At 34.4% G+C, this 10100-nt stretch overlaps 1 protein-coding gene across 1 annotated transcript in view; it reads right to left on the bottom strand.

Annotated features, from left to right (window-relative positions):
- LOC145669657 (uncharacterized) overlaps positions 1–10100 on the bottom strand; it is a 346318-nt gene that overhangs the window by 21293 nt on the left and 314925 nt on the right. The gene's annotated exons all lie outside the window — the stretch shown is intronic.

Raw genomic sequence — 10100 nt, 5'->3', positions numbered from 1 at the left:
TTGATTGTAGCATTCATGTTAATACCAACTAAATTTATTGTGTATGTTTTATAAATTATTTGTTGGGTATTGGAAAATAATAAGGTATTTAATGAGGTACTTTTTTGGGGGTGGTATATCTTGTTTAAGAGTCTTCATCCCGGCGAAATTAAAATACCGCTAATTTTACAGTAATTATGTGATATCTTCCAATAGATAAAAGATAATTGAAATATGGAACAAGAGTGCCTTAGACAGTATTATTTAGCGTGAGGTACTGTTATCACAAGTCACCTAGTGGCTTTATGTTTTCAGATGTTTAGAAACGCGAAAATAAATGCCGATTTTCAAAATGGCTCAAAATCGAAAGCAGATAAGTGAGTCGTGATAACGGTTTCTCATGTAAAATAATATTGTCTAGGGCGCTCTTGTTCCACATTTCAATTATCTTTTATCTATTTGAAGATATCACATAATTACTGTAAAATTAACGGTGTTTTAATTTCGCCGGGATGAAGATTCTTAAGGAAAATCTCCGGTTTTTCTTTCTCTGGTATCCATGATATACTTTGCATTATGTTTCACAGTGTAGGTCTCGAATGTGATGTTTACAGATGATGTGGCTTCAATTATAATATTTAAACAAAAACCAAGACAGAAATCATTAAAATGGATTTTTCACAGGAGTTAAAATTTTCCTCTCTCGATTCTTCTTGACAGTTAGTTATCTTTGTAAATTCTCTTGAAATATCTACGCGGCAAAATTAGCATATTTTTTCTCTGAGTTTGGACTTCGTTAGAATTATTGTTCTGCCATATACTTATTCTATGTTTATAATTGTTGAAATTTATTTTTGGATCAAAAAATCCAATATATTTCACGCAAAAACTTTCTTGTACGCGTTATACCTGGAGAATTACATACAGTGTAGCGAAACTTAAACTATCAGTTAAATCAGTATGATGTGCTTACTCCGTAAAAGATACGAAAATTCGATTTAGGGGCCATTTAAAAAATTTGTGGCCCCAGATCCAAAAATGCATCAAAAGATCCCACATATTTCAATCAATAATTTTCTTATAGGCGTATCTGGAGAACTACATACAGTGTAGCCAAACCCGAACTATTAGTTAACTCAATATGATGTTCTTATTCCGCAGGAAATAAGAAAACTCGATTTAGGGGCCGTTCAAAAATTTTTGTGGGTCCCTGATCCAAAAACTAATTATTGGTCAAGATCACAATCTTTTGGTCCATTTTTTTGGATCATTCCTAAAATTCTTGTTAACAGAGATCCGTCAAGTAGATTAAACATATTTTACCTTACACACCTTTGCCTCAACTAGGCTTGCTCTAAATCAACCTAAACGCTATACTTATATGTACTATGTGTAGTACTGATAGTGATCCACACGGGCTATTATGGCCTTTATTCATCTAACAGCCCATGATCCACAGGACAGCATGTCTAGAGGTCAGAATCACTTCAGAATTGTTTTTTATAACTTAGAAACTTCTTTCATCTAAATATCTCATATTAATCAGTTTCTTTTCTGTTCTTTAAAATAATTACTTATTCTGCATATAACAAATAAAATATTTGACCCGCCTCTAAGTTCGCCTAAAAATTCACAAGAAAACAAGTGAATGATTAAAATGAAATGAAATCTTTAAGTTTTACGCCCCCACAGTTAAGCCAGCTTACCTAAAGGAGACGGTGATGATGAGAAATGAATGAAAATGGTGAAATTAAGAAAGTGGGAGGAAACGGAAGAACCCCGAATAAACCCACGCACATAGTGTTTGTCCACCACAAAGTTCACTTGGAGCGAGCTGGGATCGAACCCAGGACCCCATTTATCAGAGGTGAAAGCTCTACCATTGAGCCACCGCGCCCCTAAGTAAATAAATTAATCAATAACAGAATATAACTAAGCATCCCGAACAATGACTTCTTTGGTAAAACATGTAACTCAATCTATCCCATCAATAACTCCTATAATTGTTTCCATTGATACTTCCTCAACCTCTCTAAAATATGAATACCGTTCTTAGCGTTATGATCATTTTTGTGGAAAACTCTGTTTATATGTAAGTTGGAGACAAATGTACCCATCTAAAATAGTAATAGGAACTGGATTAAAACAAAATGTTTTGAAAATTGTGAAAAGTTTGCAATGAAGACCAACGTTTAATAGAATACATGTCTGAAAACATTGAAGTTCAACTTTGTTCTACTTTTTAGTACCCATATGTAATTCAAACATTGTGATATTATCTTTGTTACACGGAAATAAAATAACGTGAGAACTTTTACTTGGGACTGGATAATTCATTTTAATTCTACTTCAGTGGTTCCCAACCTGGGAGACGTGAAGATTGAGCAAGGGGACCGCAAGCTATTACAGAAATAAAGTGTAAAAGTATGAATAAACCACAAGTTTAATAAACATTTACACTTTAGCTGTCAAAATGCTACATGTTTGGCATTTTGTCTTTCCTCTTGCTATTTAATATTTCTACTTTATTAAAAACTAAATAATTGGCAAATTATTATTATTATTTTTTTACAAAATTATCAAACGTAAGTAGAAAAATGAAATGAAATCTTAAAGTTTTACGTCCCATGCTTATGTGCAGGCTAGGTTAAAGGAGACGATGGTGAGAAATGAAAGAAATGGTAGAATGAAGAAAGTGGGAGGAAACGGGAGAACCCCGATAAACCCACGCACACGGTGTTTGTTCACCACAAAGTTCATTTGGCACGAGCTGGGATCGAACCAGAGACATCATGTATCTACCACTGAGCCACTGCGCTCTAAGAATGAGTAGAAAATGATATTTCAGTGTATAAGTTGGAGTTCCATACATAATCCAATAAGAACAAAAGAAAACTCAATGTGATCGTTTCCTTCACAAGTTTCTTGATAGTTGGTGTTAAGTTCGACAAAGCACACCTAAGATCATTTTCTACTTCTAAACTATTGTGATATTTTTATTTTATTATGGTTAACATCGGGAATCCTGACTCACAGACGTAGGTTGTCGAGAACTGAACAAGAACTTTTAAGGTTTCTGTTGCTACTCTTAGGTAAACAAGTAGGAAACAAACACATTTTTTTTTTTTCTAAGACGTTGACTGAAAAACTTTATTTCATCTGAATCGCTCTTCAATTCAATTGCTTCCTCCTGAACTTCATGTGGAAGTGAATCTACATCAATAGTGAAAGGTGTTCTTGTTAATTTGTACTGCCAGCCTTCTACACACAAATCAGGAAAATACTGTATCGCTTGCATTCATCATAGACTGAGTCTAGGTGTTAGTTGATATTTTCTCTCCACGTGGTTAAATCACATTCTTTATTGCCAAGAAGTACATTTTACCGATGAAAAGATGAAAAGTAGGGATAGAAGCACTCAGACCGCATTTGCACGGTAGGATCTTGCCATGAAAGCTCTTATCGCACCCTAAGAAGTTAGTATACTCGTGTTTCTATCTTAATTTTAAGATTAAGATTTATTTATTATTTCAAACAAGATTTTTTTAGGAAAACCACAAATGGATCAAAAGATTGCGATCTGGGCTAATAATTAGTTTTTGGATCAGGGGCCACAAAATTTTTGAACCGTCACTAAATCAAGTTTTCATATTTTCTGCGGAATAAGTACATTATGCTCAGTTAACTGATAGTTTGGGTTTTGCTACACTATATGTAGTCCTCCAGAGATACGGCCTAAAAGAAAATTTTTGTGGGTCAATAATTAGTTTTTGCATGAGGGTCCACAAAATTTTTGAACGGTCCCTAAATCAAGTTTTCGTATTTTCTACGGAATAAGCACACCATACTAAGTTAACTCATAATTTGGGTTTAGCTATACTGTATGTAGTCCTCCAGATATAAGGCCTACAGGAAAATCTTTGATTGAAATATATTGGATTTTTTGAACCAAAAACTCAGCAAGATATGAAAGAGAAAATACAAATATGTCGTCAGTTAAAAAAAAAAAAAATAATAAAGTTCACTTTTTTCATACACTTAGGAGAAATATTTCCAAATTTGACTTAAACTCATACACCCTACTTGACATAATTTATATATTAATAATTTGTTTTTAATACTCTTATGCAAAGTACAGGACAAAAATAAACGACCAAAAACTCTATTAAAACTAATGACGGTTTTGGTCGTTTATTTTTGTCTCGCACTTTACAGCACCATCAAACATTATTACATGTATCTTAAAAACATGGGAAACCTATAACCAACATACAAGAGAAAAGAAGTTTCTGGAGAAGTAACGAACGAGTTTAAAATACGAAAAACCAGGACTTTGAAAACTTTTCAATCATATAGAAAAGTTTCTATAATTATATTATATTATTATATATTGTTATTATATCATATTATTATTATATTGTTATATTATTATTATTATTATTATTACACTATTACATTAACTATTTTTAACAATTATAATTTAAAAACAAATAATCAAGTATAATATACGAGGGACAGCCAAAAAGTTCACGGAAATTTGTTTTACCTCTTAATTACCAAAATATAAGCGCAAGGTTACTTAATCATCTTGAAAGTAGGCACCTTCGGAATATACAAACGTGTTCCACTACTCCTGCTATTACTGGAAACGCCGACGAAAGTCCTTTTTTTTTTTTTTGGTATCTTCCGAACTTCAGCCCCCGTCGCATTGGTTTTGATTCCATTTTTAGTCTATCTTTGAGGCTCGTTTTCAGCTTTGGTAAGAGGTAAACATCCGATGGTGCTAAACTGTTTTTAAGGCTACCAAAGTCACTGAAGCAAATTTCTCTCCAATTTGCACATGAAATTGAAGTTTTGGATGTTACTCGAACTGCCACATTGCTTCAACTGCGCATGCGCAAACTGTTCCAGTTCATGTTCCAGTTCTGATTCCGGTTCCGATTCCTGCTCCGATTCATGTTCCGACTCCTGTTCCGATTCATGTTCCAGTACCTCACCACACACTTCCTGCTTTCAGCTACACTACTCATACACTGCCTGTTGTGATCCTTTCATACATGTCACAATTCATAATTAGGAACCCTAAAAACTGTTTCCTAATTATAAGATTCATTGTGATTGCATCACGAATACCGAAACTACAACGTTCCGGGAACGTTTTGACTGCTCTTCGTATACATCAACTATTTATAACAATTATAACTAAAATAACTAACTAAAGTAACAACTTTCAACACGAATTTTAGTGCTTTATATATAAATTAAAGAACTAAACTCTTGGCGCAACACACCTTAGGAGACCATGATCTACTAGCCAGTTTATGGCACATGCCTTTAGGATGATGTGTAGTCATTTCATCGGTCTCAATAATGGCTTTCTAGACCGGAGTTCACTAATTCTTTCTTTTAAGTATCTCCACAGCTGTCCTCACGACACTAGATGGAATCCACAATACTAACACTATCTAGTGAGTAGAAATGGTCACCTATCTTTTCTCAGACATCTGGCACTGCTTCACTTTGTTGATCTCACGAGAAACGGTATTCCAGTGCGGTTAACGCGTTGTCTATATACTTCAAACATAAACATTGCAAAAAGGACAATGTAAAAAAAAAATTTACAAATGGCGACTAGAATCACTCATTACTTTATGTATTTTACGAAGTTGTACCAATACTAATTGGACATATATTATTTATGGAATATATCAGATACTCAATGATCGGTGATACACTAACTAAGAATCACTTCTACCACCAGAATAGATAATATAATTTAAAACTTACGTCATTCCCAGTCTTTAAATAACACCTTTATAGGTGTTACTAAATTTACCATGAGGAGTGTTCCAAAATGTACACAAGATTTGAATTTTGTATCTTTTGTGCGGTAAGGTATTAAAAATAGAGCGTTACATGAAAGAACAACGCGTTTAATGAAGACTTGGCAGCTCCAGTTCGCAATTTTCGTACGAAATATGGTTGAAATGGTGATTTAACTCCATCAATTGTGAAAAGATTTATTATAAAATTTAAGGAGGGTAACCACTTTTTTGTACTTAAATTGCAAGATATGGATCTGAACGACATGAGATTTCAACAAGATGATGCCACATGATGTCACACAGCCCGAGAAACAATTCAATTACTTTATGAATCAATAAAAATAAAAAATAAAAGATACAAGTTTTAATTATAAACTTGTGTTTTCTATCAAAATCACTTCTTCCGTTAATTTTGGGACACCCAGGCGAATATTGTTATATGTTTGGTGCATTAAGGATTATTATTATCCTGCTATATATATATTTCGCAAACTCCACTGTTTGCTTATTCATGTAGTTCTCCTAATTACTTCTTGGACCTTTTCTTAATTCATTCCTTTCTTTCTTCTTCGTCTTCTTCCTCTTGTATTCGGAAGCAAGAATGACTTTAGCACATAAGGTTAAAATTCAGTAGTTTTTTTTTCTTCCTGAGAAATTGGAAAACTGTACACATAACATTTTTTATGATCAGCATATGGTGTCTTCATCTACCTTGTTGAAACAAACAGTATTTCCAAATCCGTTAACATTGACAAAGGTAGATGTTTAGCGAAGTGTGCTGATTCAAATGTTGTGAATATTTCGGTGCAGTGCTAAAAAGAATGCTGTAAAAAATTTGGGTGCTGTAACAGTCGCCATAAGATTGTATTGTTTCCTGTAATTTATGAAGTAGTTTTATTATTTGTCTAAGTTACATTTATCCAAGTTCAATTTTGGGTTCTCGGTCCTGATGAAAAGTTTAGATTAGCACGTTATATTTACGAAATTATAAAATTGGTATCTATATAGCAAACTAAGAAAAGAATTCAATTACAGAGAAATATCATAAGTAAATGAATACCTTGCAGTATAATGAAATGTACTGACTTGAATGTTATTAATTGTCGTAATTTGTTCGCTATTCAAGGTGTGGATAGTGTGAAGATTCCACAAAAGAAACAACGATACCGCGGTCCACAGCAGCCAGAGAGCTGAGTGATTTCGAACGCAATCGGATAGTGGGATATATAATACCTTCAATGATGTCCGAAACCTTCAGATTTTAGATTAGATTAGATTAGATTTATTAATCATTCTCTGGACCATGTTACACGTACATTTGTAAAAAATGGTATAGAACTCGTCAGTACATAATATCGATACAATGCTCTTGTGTTCAACAACTTGTCAAAATAGATATAGGCTACACCAATTCTGCAATCTATATAGCAATAATATATATATATATGGACTTAATTACTATTTTAATTACTGTATATTTGTATTTACCATCTAGTATATACAATTGGAATTTAATTACTTTTGGAAGTTTCAAATTTTGCTGCTAAGATATTCATTTACAGTATTAAATGTGTTTTCTAATAGCAGTTTGCGCACTGAGTTCACAAAGAAACTCTTTCCATGACTATTTTTATGTACCCAGGTGGTTTATTATACAACTTTACACTCATATAGATGTGTGATTTTCCGTATGCAGATGTTCTATGATACGCAGTGGATAAGTGGGTACTATTTACCGAGTGCTACCATTACGAAGGTGCTTTACTCAAACGCACCAAGGCAAGGGACAAAAATTACTAATTTCTTCTTTACACACATGTCAATTTAGACAACACTTAATTCAAAAACACACTCTAAGGATTCATTGAAACACCGATGCACAATTATACGCGCGCGGTTGAGTAAAACCACTACGAAACATGATCTATACTACCCACGAAAATCTTATGACGTCTCCATTAGTCTCATACTGAAGTCTTTCTATCTGTTTATTACCCAGTTTAAAAGATATAAAAAAGAAAAATGTTAGTCCATGTTCTTGCTTACCAGGCTAAAGGCAGCGTCAGTCGAGAACTATGAAGAGTTGTGTGGAAAAATCCCAAGTACAAGGATGTAGACGTGACAGAAACGTCTGCTTGTGAGCCAGATTACCGGCACTGTTACCAGATATTGCATCAACTTAATTCACACGGGAGAGTTGTAAAACGTAAATCCTTGCCCAAAACAGCCGATATTGCTCACCGGAAACAATGAGAAATAAACATGGTGTGGCAGGATGTTAACTGTCGGCACCAGGTAATTTTCTCTCATAAGTCCATATTTTCCCAATTTTCATCCAGTAGACGCAGATGGGTTTGAAAACAACACCTTCAAGAATTCTACTTGGACCACTTACAACCAATGGTCAAACATGAAGGGTTTTCACTGATGTGGGGAGCCATTCGGAGCTCTGGAAGTACCGAGTTGCTGCAATGTATTGGCCACTCAACAGCGTTATATACATTGTCATTGCAAAGGAAAATGTTTCCAACTGGGTTATCTCCAACTATGTTTATGGAAGATGGTTCCCTTTGCCGTACTGCCTGAAATACCCAAATATGTCCCATAAAATGACATCCAAAGCTGCCATGGAACAGTCAGTCCCTAGACATGAATCCAATTAAACATGTCTGAGCTATACTTGATTGTGTCATCAGAAAGTGTCCTTTAAAAAAAAAAAAAAAAAATTCTAGCGGAGAACGTCTCCAATATTTGCGCGAACAATGGACAAAATTGTCCTAAGCCAAAATTACGAAACTTATTAATTCCATGCCTTAACGAGTTAAGACTTTGCTTTAAGCTAAAGATCGGTAAACAAGAAATTAATATGTATCCTCTGGTTACTTTTCGATCTTCAGCTTTCTCTTTCAACTCCCAATATTTTCTCCTATTTTTCAAATCAACGGTCAGCTGTATTCTTCTTCTTCCTATTCCTCGCTTTCCTTCTATTGTGGTATGAAGAAGACAATTTCTTCGCAAGATGTGTTCAATTCAATTGACCTTCCTACGAAGAATGCTGGCTAGAAGTGTCCTCTTCTCTCCTATCCGTTTTAAATAATCTTCGTTTGTTGCTCTCTCTGTTCACTGTATCTTCTCCATCTTTCTCTAACACCACATTTCGAAGCCCTCTAAATATTTCTCGTCTAACTTCCGAAATGTGAACCAAGTAGTCCAATGCTCCATATATAGCATTTGACCAACTTCTTCCGTAGTCCAATATTAAGGCTGCTAGTTAAGAGTAACCTTTTCTTGTTGTATGCTTCTTTAGCTACGGTAATTCTCGACCTGATCTTTTTGGTGCAGTACGTATCTTTCGTCAAAAATATTTCCCAGACATTTGAAGTGATCGACCTCTTCAAGTTGCTTTTGTTCTATTCTGACTCGTAAGGGCACATTTCCACGGGATATTCTTATGACTTTCGACTTTTTGATGTTGATTTCCATTCCATACAGTTTCCCAGTGTCAACTACTTTCTCAATCATCTCCTAGAGTCTTAGTTCGGTTCTAGCTGTATTATCTGCATACCTGATCTTGCTAATGATCTGCCCTCCAATTTTGAAATATCCAATTCCCATTATTGCTTCCTTCCCATTCGCTACACTATTTCCTATGATATTTCCTTAAAATCCTGTCCATCTCACTGCAATGCTACTTTGTGAGTTCAAATGCATCTTATCAATTTATCTTTTCCTTTATTTATTATTGAACTTTTATCAATGTTGCCAGATTAGGAACTTTTGGAATGTCTAAACTGCAAAACTATATTTGCTTTTTTTTCGGGGGGGAGTTAGGGGGGGAGACAAGTTTTACAATATTATTTGTTAACCCCTTGCATACCAATGACATATCCATGTGGATGTCATGAAATACTCCGTTGCAAAATACCAATGACATCCATGAGATGTCACGAAAACGTATTCCTTAACGTATTAACCCTGGAGACGATGAAATTTTTTAGTGGATGCAAGGCATGAGTAAGCTCTACTATTTCTTCTAAGGTGACAGCACCTTGCTGACAGAAACAAAGTTTTGTCTCACTAGATGGCAGGCCTAAAGGAACACTAAATTATGACACACATGTGTTTGTTTTGAAAATAAACAATCAGCAAATTCGAGATCTTATTTCGAGATCGAATAAAATAAAAAATAAAAAATATTTTGTCTTTGATCTCCGGTCAATGCTACCAACATGAAGCAGCATAAAATCCCTTCAGAACATCAAAATTTCCCACTTTCTGTTCAAATGTTCCACAATG

Source organism: Thermobia domestica, chromosome 14 (assembly GCF_964235325.1).
Source record: "Thermobia domestica chromosome 14, izTheDome1.hap1.1, whole genome shotgun sequence".
Lineage (NCBI taxonomy): Eukaryota > Metazoa > Arthropoda > Insecta > Zygentoma > Lepismatidae > Thermobia > Thermobia domestica.
Note: the sequence above shows the minus strand (reverse complement) of the source record. Positions and strands in the feature narration are given on the sequence as shown.